Below are 7,821 nucleotides of genomic sequence, written 5' to 3'. Positions count from 1 at the left end.
GCGGAGATATTGAATACTGGAATGGTAATCGTAAAAAGAAAAGCCTGCTACCGGAAGCGCCTCAACAATAAGAGGGACTCCATTAAAGGACTCATACAAGACTTATTCCAGACCTCTCCCAAAGCATGCTTCTAAGGCTCGAACTTTTCACTAAGTAAGTACGAGAGCTAGAAAGTAGGAGCTATTCCCCTTGTTCTTGTGCGTTAATGGGAAGAGTATACAGTAATCGTTCTTTTCTTTCAATCGGTCGGTATCAAAGGATCGAAAAGCCAACCTTCTTTCTTTTTCGTTCGTTTGACGGGGGAACACCATATCTTAAGTACTGAATTAATTAAATGACACCTATATCGCGAAGCTGCTCTAGCTTTGCTTTAGCATGCACCCCTTCTCCTATGAGGAAGGTGACCCTTTCCCATTCATGTCTGGCCCTTCCTTTAAATTAAAACAGTATACCGTGTCCTGGAATTCATTCTATTTCATATCCTTCATATCCCTTCAAGGGAAGAGACCAAGGAAGAGTAAGATAGATGTTGAGCGGCAGGCGGAAAAAGAGTTGGTGTGTAAGGTAGGAATGAATTGGGAAAGCCAAGAGAAAGACTTAGAGAACTTGACTTACGGAACTGAAAACAGGGTTTGAGGGAAGCTTTTTAAGCGCGCTCTTGCGTTGATTGCTGTTTATTAAGTTAGTTAAGGTTGCTTCTGCTGTGTTAAATTTAAATATCGTGCGTGGTAGAAGCTTTTTGTTTAGTTGATTCGGAAGCGGAGTCAGAGTACCGCTCCGTCAATCTCGCTTCGAAACCGATCGTTGTTCTTTTCTTTGCCAAGTGGCTTTTAAAAAGGCCTCGTATAAGGGAGGGGCTAAGAGAAGGAAGATCACTAATACCAGTTAGCGCTATGGACAGATTCCCAGCCGAGGCTTGCCTTTTTTTGAGTTTCAGTTATATGCTGGCCGTTTGGGCCTTAGCATAGGCCTACCAAGACTGGCTAATTTCAAGAACTTGGTACACTGGCTCACTTTCGTGGAAAGCGCTCTCGGACGGCATTATCTAGAAAACTATTCCATGAGGTTCGAAGGCCGGGTCACTCGAATCGAATCCAGGCAGACGTATACCTTAGTTGCTGCGACGGTAATGTCAGTTGCACTTTCATCATGGCGAGAGCGGAAATTAGCTCCGTTTTTGGTCTCCTATCTATAGACGTGTGCTGTCATGTCTGTCGCCGGGCCGATATTTAGGTTGTGTCCAGACGCCTTTGTAGCTCCTGTATAGTTGTGATCCCCGCATCCTTCAACTGAGAATTCTCGTCACCTAGAGCTATGCCCTTCGGTAAGCATTCCTTTTGGCCTATCCCACATTGAATCGACAACACATACTTAGTAAAAGAAAGAAGATTTTCTGCTTCTTGGACCGACACTTTTCTCTGAACTAGGTCTTATCTTACTCTTACCCAGTCACCTGTCATTTAAAGGAAGGGGATTCCTTCGCCGAATCCATTCCATTGTGGGATCAGCATCCGCCACTCACTCCAAAGAGACAGCGGACGATTCTCTCTTCTTTGTCAGGAAGCAAGAACTCTTAACTAAGCCTTAGGATTGCGAGTGCACTACTATACTAAGGCGGAATAGAAAACCCTTCATCCTCTAGGTAATGTGATTTTTAAAGAAATTCCATGACGGCGTCGATGAAGGTCACAGAATGGCTGCTAACTGCTCTGACACCATTCCTTGCATCGCCTCATCGCTAAAAGTGTGGCCGAATCGAAAAAAGAGACTTTATGCGGAAAATCTTCTTGATAGGCCGAATCGTCTTTTCTTCCTTTACCAATGTGAGAAAGACCACCCAGGCAATTTTCATCTAGCTAGGGCTATTTAAGCCGAATATGTGGACGTGGACATTCCATTACTTGAACCGGCTCCCGGCGAAAGCTCAAGGCTCCATAAAGGCTATTTTTCCTTCTTCTTGATAGCATTGGTCTCGGAAGGCTCTCACTCTAAAGGGGCAGCTTGATGGCTGCTATCCTGCTTTGTCTGATATAATTGGAATGGAATTTGTGTGGTTCGCTAGCTCTTTGTTTTGAGACGAATTCAATTCATTCTACAGGCGGTCGTGATAGGGAAAGACCTTGCCTTATTACCAGGAAAGAGAAAATGGGCCAAATCGCCTTCTAGAGAAGAAAGGCATACTTGACTATTGAATTAATGGGTGCATACTATACCTTATTACCCTGGATTGCTAGCAGTGAGAAATTCATATCTGATGAAGTTAGCTCAAAGCAAGAACAGCTTCACCCGAGGCTCTGAAAGACCCGATAGGGAGAGGTTAGGGGGTGGTAAGACATATTATAGCAATGTCCCTTTGTTAGCCCGGCAAGAGTGAATTCTTTTATGAAGACTAGTAGCGATCCTTTCAAGCGCCAGGTAAGCAAGCAAGAGAAGTAGGGGAGAAGAAGTGCTTTATCATACGATATTTGCCGTAAGAAAGTGAAGTCAGGCAAAGGGCGTAGCGAGAAAGACAGAACTCTTCTTTATATAAATAAGTACGAGAGGGCGTCAGCTCTCTAAAAGAGTATGCTTTTGGAGGACAAAAATCATTGTTGTCGGAGATAGCCTCAGGAGTGGCGGGATGCTAAAGAAAAGATAAGAGTAAGGCTAAAAGAGCGCTTATTCCGACAACAGGAAAGGCGTAATAAAGGCAATCAAGCATGCGGCCGGTGCTTTACTATCAAGAACTCTTAAGGCGACAACAGGTCAATTACATCGACCCTCATTGGCCTGAAAAAGTCTTAGGGACATCTAAACTATGTCAGTTGCTTCTGCAGTCCAACGAGACTAGTGTCCTTACTGCGGATTCTTCTTCAATTGCTATTAGTTCCGTGCCTTATCTAAGTGTGCTAGGGCCAGTAGCCCACTCACTCCCCCTTTCCTTTTCCCATGCTAGCCTAGTCTAGAACTAGGCGCTTCGCTTTCCTGTTCCGTTTCCTAGTTTGGACATAAGTTTAACACTTACCTAATATCCTTTTCTTTGCCCGGATAGAAATTCGGAATTCTTCTTCTTTTTAGAGTTCTTACTAGTGAGTGAAGCTAGACCGTTAGTCAAGAGTGAATTTCCTAGGAGAGGTGAACCCTCCCTTCTTTCTTAGTAGCTCTATTCCTTGTAGTCTTCAGTGGTAGCTATCTCTCTCTTCTTTCGGGCTTTTGGTTTTGAGTCGGCGTGGGCGCGATCTTCTATCCCAGCACTGCCCGCTCACGTTTTCTGACATTCAATACGAGAATTTTCGTTTTTGATTTCGGATCGGTGTCCATTTTTAAAGGAAAGAAGGGGATATTTCCAGCTATCTGGTGCCTATGGGCCATCTTCTCTTGGCAAGATGGACAGAGTCAATGTCTCCATCAATACTCTTAGTCCATGATCCTGCGCCTAAAGCACCGAAGGAAGGGTAGACGCGGAAAATCGATCAATACGATAAGAAAAAGTTTGATAAAAAAGTCTGGTGATGCTTTCCTCAGTTCTTAAGAATTCCTTCTTCAAAGAATAGAAATTTATCCCACATGCATTCACAAGCAGCTCAAAGATTGAACTTATTCTCATAAGAGAAGAGGGGAGCATTCTTTTACAGTGTGACGTTTTTTTAAGCCTAGGGCCTGGCCTGGGGGTTGAGCCTAGTATAACAAATTCCTATCTTCCTCTCACTAGGAGTTCTTTGCTTTGAGGTAGGATGGTTCAATCAACCAATGTATGGGTAGAATGAAAATGAAATTAGGAAATAGGGCACAGTGGAACTAGGAATAGGAGGAGGACTAAGACTTTAAGATTCACATCTAAGCAAGAAACCTGAGGGAACCATGCTTCCGGAAGAAGAGATGAACTAGAAAACTATTATCTGAGTGCAATGAAAACAGACTTTTCTGAGGAAGGAAAGGTTAAATCAAAAAAAGGTGAAATTGTATGAGAGATCAAGATAACGAAATTCTTCTATATACGAGTTTACCAGAATTCATTGTCATTGCCTGGCTAACTAAGAGATAGTGGAAAGAGATAAGAAAGAAAGTCAAAGGACAAAGGAGGGGGAGAGATAAAGAATAGAAGAATACAGCTATATCCCCGACCTACGAAGTAGAGGAGTCAACCAAGGATTGGTTGGTCTTGCACAATAACTGATTCTAGCTATTCTTCTTCAATTTCAATAAGAGTTGGTGAGTGACTCTAAAATCAGAAGCTCCTGGGGGACCTTAGATTCTTTCTTTCGACGCGAACTCACTCGCTTGAGGCGGACTCAATCACTCTTTTTGGTTGGAGGATCATTCGTTCTTCACTCTCTTGCTATTACCCGAAGGGAGCGCAGCAACCAAGGTGCATATTATCATATAGAAAGAGGCGAGGGTCTATGTAATTGAGCCGGAAAAGTTTCGCTAACCGGCAGGCAATAGAATCAGCCGATAGGGGCAAGCAAGCGTAGCGAATCACATAGATAAGCCCCTACCCGCCAGCGCGCGGATAGATAGGGCGTGCGAAGCGCGAAGGGGATGGATGTCTGAGCGGTTGAAAGAGTCGGTCTTGAAAACCGAAGTATTGATAGGAATACCGGGGGTTCGAATCCCTCTCCATCCGCGAGGTCATAAGTTATCTCTTGCCTTATCTATAGATAATAATGAATCGGATCGACTCGACTGATATGATAGATGGAATGGTAGTTTGTCTTATGATTTAGTTAGGACCTTGTCTCCCTTTCGTTATCTTCCGCTCTCCTTGTATAGGTTGGGAAAGGGCCGGGTGGATTACCTTTGGGAGCTAAGTCGAAGATCTCGGTGGTCTTGTGAGTGGTTGATAAACTGCGATTGCAGTTTTCTTTAGGAAGTCCCATAGCTGTGAGGCTTAAGAGACAAAGAAAACGGTGGATACTTTTCTGGGTGGAAGGTGACGACCCTAATGAATCGACTATCAAGGGGGCTGTTAGCTACATCAGCACTAAAATTCCTTCCCCTGAGGCAATCTCACTCAATTACATTGAGCCTCTCTCTACGGTACCCTTCTGTGATCACTAAACGTTCTGGACCAAAAGGGATAGCTGCTATTGAATCCAAGCCAATTGAATCAGAAACCGCTGCTGTTGGTGTTACCGGTGTTTTAGTATGAGTACTCGTAGCCGCTCTTAGTACTAATCTAAAGCACAGAGAAGACGCTCTAGGTCTCCAAGAGAGACCCCTCCTCAATCTGACCTGGATCTGACCAATCCGGACTCGCCTTACACTGGATAGGCTTGACTTCGTTACCCTCCTTATCTTCCTACCCTCGGGATCCACGTTATAGCATGTTAGCCCTTACCCTCCCTAAAAGAAAAATAAGATTTTCGTAAGAGAAGGAAGGCTAAGGTACCGAATGCTTAGGACCCCTTAAACCACTACACGGAATACGGGAAAGACAGAGAGAGAAGGCCTTTAGGAGCTTCATCCAACTCGAAATTGCTCGTTCAAACAGAGATGTATGTGTACCTGCAAGGGTCGGGCACCATTACTAGTATGAATAAGCGGTTGGAGTAACTCATACTGGACATCTGGGAAAGGAAAGACCCGGACACTTGACGCTCGTTTGGTTCCTTACTTGGGCCAGAGATTGGATCATGACAAGGTTGTGTTGTACGGATGCCCCTGGATCCGTTTTCGGATAAAGAAAACGTGGGTCTATTATCATCTTGCTAATGGAAAAGAAAACCAATGAATCTTCTTCTTTCGCACCTTTCCCTCTCCTGCATCTGGGACTCTATTTACTGCGCTTTGATCTTCCTTGCATCGAGCAGGGACGCAGATCAAGGGACGACTTGCTTCTTTCTTTATGGCTTGACGGGATAGAGGTTTTAGTAGTAACATAGTGAGTACTTTTCTTCTTTATGTTACACGTCTATCTCACTCTTCATTAACTCTAAGACTAGGGATCCGCGGCTCCTTCTCCTTCGGCTTTTTACCTTACTTCCGTTCATTCTCTTACCCTATGTCATCGTCACCCTCTTCCTCTTATTGAGGTACTAAAGAAAGAATCTCAGACACCCCCTCCTTATTAAACAGTTCCTTAGTTCTTATTCTACCGCTTTAGAGTAGCTTTAACACTAAGCAAGGAAGAACTATTAGAGATAGATTAAAGGGTAGTGAGTGCACTCAATAGGCTTTTCCCTATACCCCGAGAGTGAGACGGGAACGCTCCAAGGCACGCTCACAGCCTCCAGCGAATGCTCTTTCCTCTTTCTTAGCTTAGTCTTTTTTAAGGTTCTGCCGGGTACTGCGCTAACGAATTCATAGTAGGAGAGGGTAAGAACTAACTCGAGCTAGTCTTACTGATTTATCCGACTTGGGGGTTCAAAGCATGACTGATGGAAAATCTTTCTAGCGTTCTGACGAGGTAGTCGCTCATAAGGCTATGCATTATGAGTTGCGTGATAAAAGGGAAGAGCGGCACTTAGCGGGAGTAGCTAATCGGTAGGAGTCGTTCCCTAAGGCTTCAGTCCTAATGTCTCTGGCGCAAAACTTAGGAGTTCCTTTATCTCTATGAAAGTTACGGACCAGGCTCTTAATTAAATAGAAATCCCGTTCAGAGCGCCATACAGGGCGAAGACTGAACAAAACAACCCTCGTACCCCGTTTATACTGATCAGAACTAGCATCTTGCCTCATTTGCCTCAATCTCGGTGCCTGGTGGTCTCCCCCACTCAAGCTTGGAACCCACTCTGAGAATCTCGGATAGTGCCTCAACCCACTGGTCTTCACCCTCGGTTAGCACGACTCAAAAACCACTGTAAACTCATGTTAGTGTTGCCTCTCTAGTGCCTCAGTCCTATGACCTTCACCCTGAATCAGCTTGGTATCCCTCTGGATCTCGTGCCTTCTTTCCCCAGCCAAAGACCTTGATTGGAATGCTTCCCCCTGAGCCTGAGCTAAAGTAATCTTCTTCCTGCCATGCACTAAGCTACTCATCCGTCTTTTATAGATAAGCGGGCAATTGAACTACTATCTAAGCCGACCTAATACCTATATACTTTCCTTACACTGCTACAACTGAACTGGGCCAAGCCCAAATAGTTCTTCTTAAGGGAAAATCACTCTTTCTGACCTCTCCTACAAGTTCGGAAGTGATGGTCCAAACGTTCATTCTTCTCTGCTTTATGAAAGGTAATCAAAGATTCTCGATACTCCTTCAATTGTTATGGCATCCTCGAAAGAGGTCGTAAGGCTTCAAGGAAGAAGCCGCTAAGCCTATGCACATGAATCAGAAGCTGTGGCACTATCTTGAAACCATGGGGTATGAAAGATACCTTAAGAAGGGTTACATACTCAGAGAAAGTCAAATACTCGTTCTCTCTTGTGAGTCAAGTATGCCGCACCATGAGCATCTACGCTGCCTGAAATAAGGGAAGATCCTAGCCTAATCTCTTTATCCAGAACGGTCTCACTAACGGGCCTGTTTAACTCATTCATCACGGGGAAATCCTTCATATGAGAGTGTGCTACTCCTTTCCTTACTAAGCATTTTTTTGGAGTGGGTTGCAAATTATCTCGCTTCGTGTGATTTGAATCAAACCTTTCCAGCTTCCAAGCATTTAGTGTGAGTGCCCTCTTTTTTCTTTTATTACCTGACTACTTTCTATGACCTATAACGAAAAAGAAGCATATGGAAAGGGCCCCTTAGGACTACTACGGACACCATTTTTCACTGGTTCCATATCGGCTTTCATCAAGTCCGAGTCAAGAAGGTTAGAAAGTCCAACTTCCACAGCCTCAGAGATTGAATTGACCCTTGACGACTTCCTGCAAGCTTCAGTTTCAAAGAAAGGATA

The 7,821-nt window shown here is 44.3% G+C and overlaps 1 non-coding gene across 1 annotated transcript; it reads left to right on the top strand.

The window, feature by feature from the left end:
- Positions 1-4,520: 4,520 nt before the first annotated feature.
- On the top strand, positions 4,521-4,607 carry TRNAS-UGA (transfer RNA serine (anticodon UGA)). The gene has a single exon. It is a non-coding gene; the product is annotated as a tRNA-Ser (tRNA).
- The last annotated feature ends 3,214 nt before the right edge of the window (positions 4,608-7,821 follow it).

Source organism: Sesamum indicum, unplaced genomic scaffold (assembly GCF_026168435.1).
Source record: "Sesamum indicum cultivar Baizhima isolate 11 unplaced genomic scaffold, ASM2616843v1 HiC_scaffold_114, whole genome shotgun sequence".
NCBI lineage: Eukaryota > Viridiplantae > Streptophyta > Magnoliopsida > Lamiales > Pedaliaceae > Sesamum > Sesamum indicum.
This window is presented reverse-complemented; position numbering and strand designations above follow the sequence as displayed.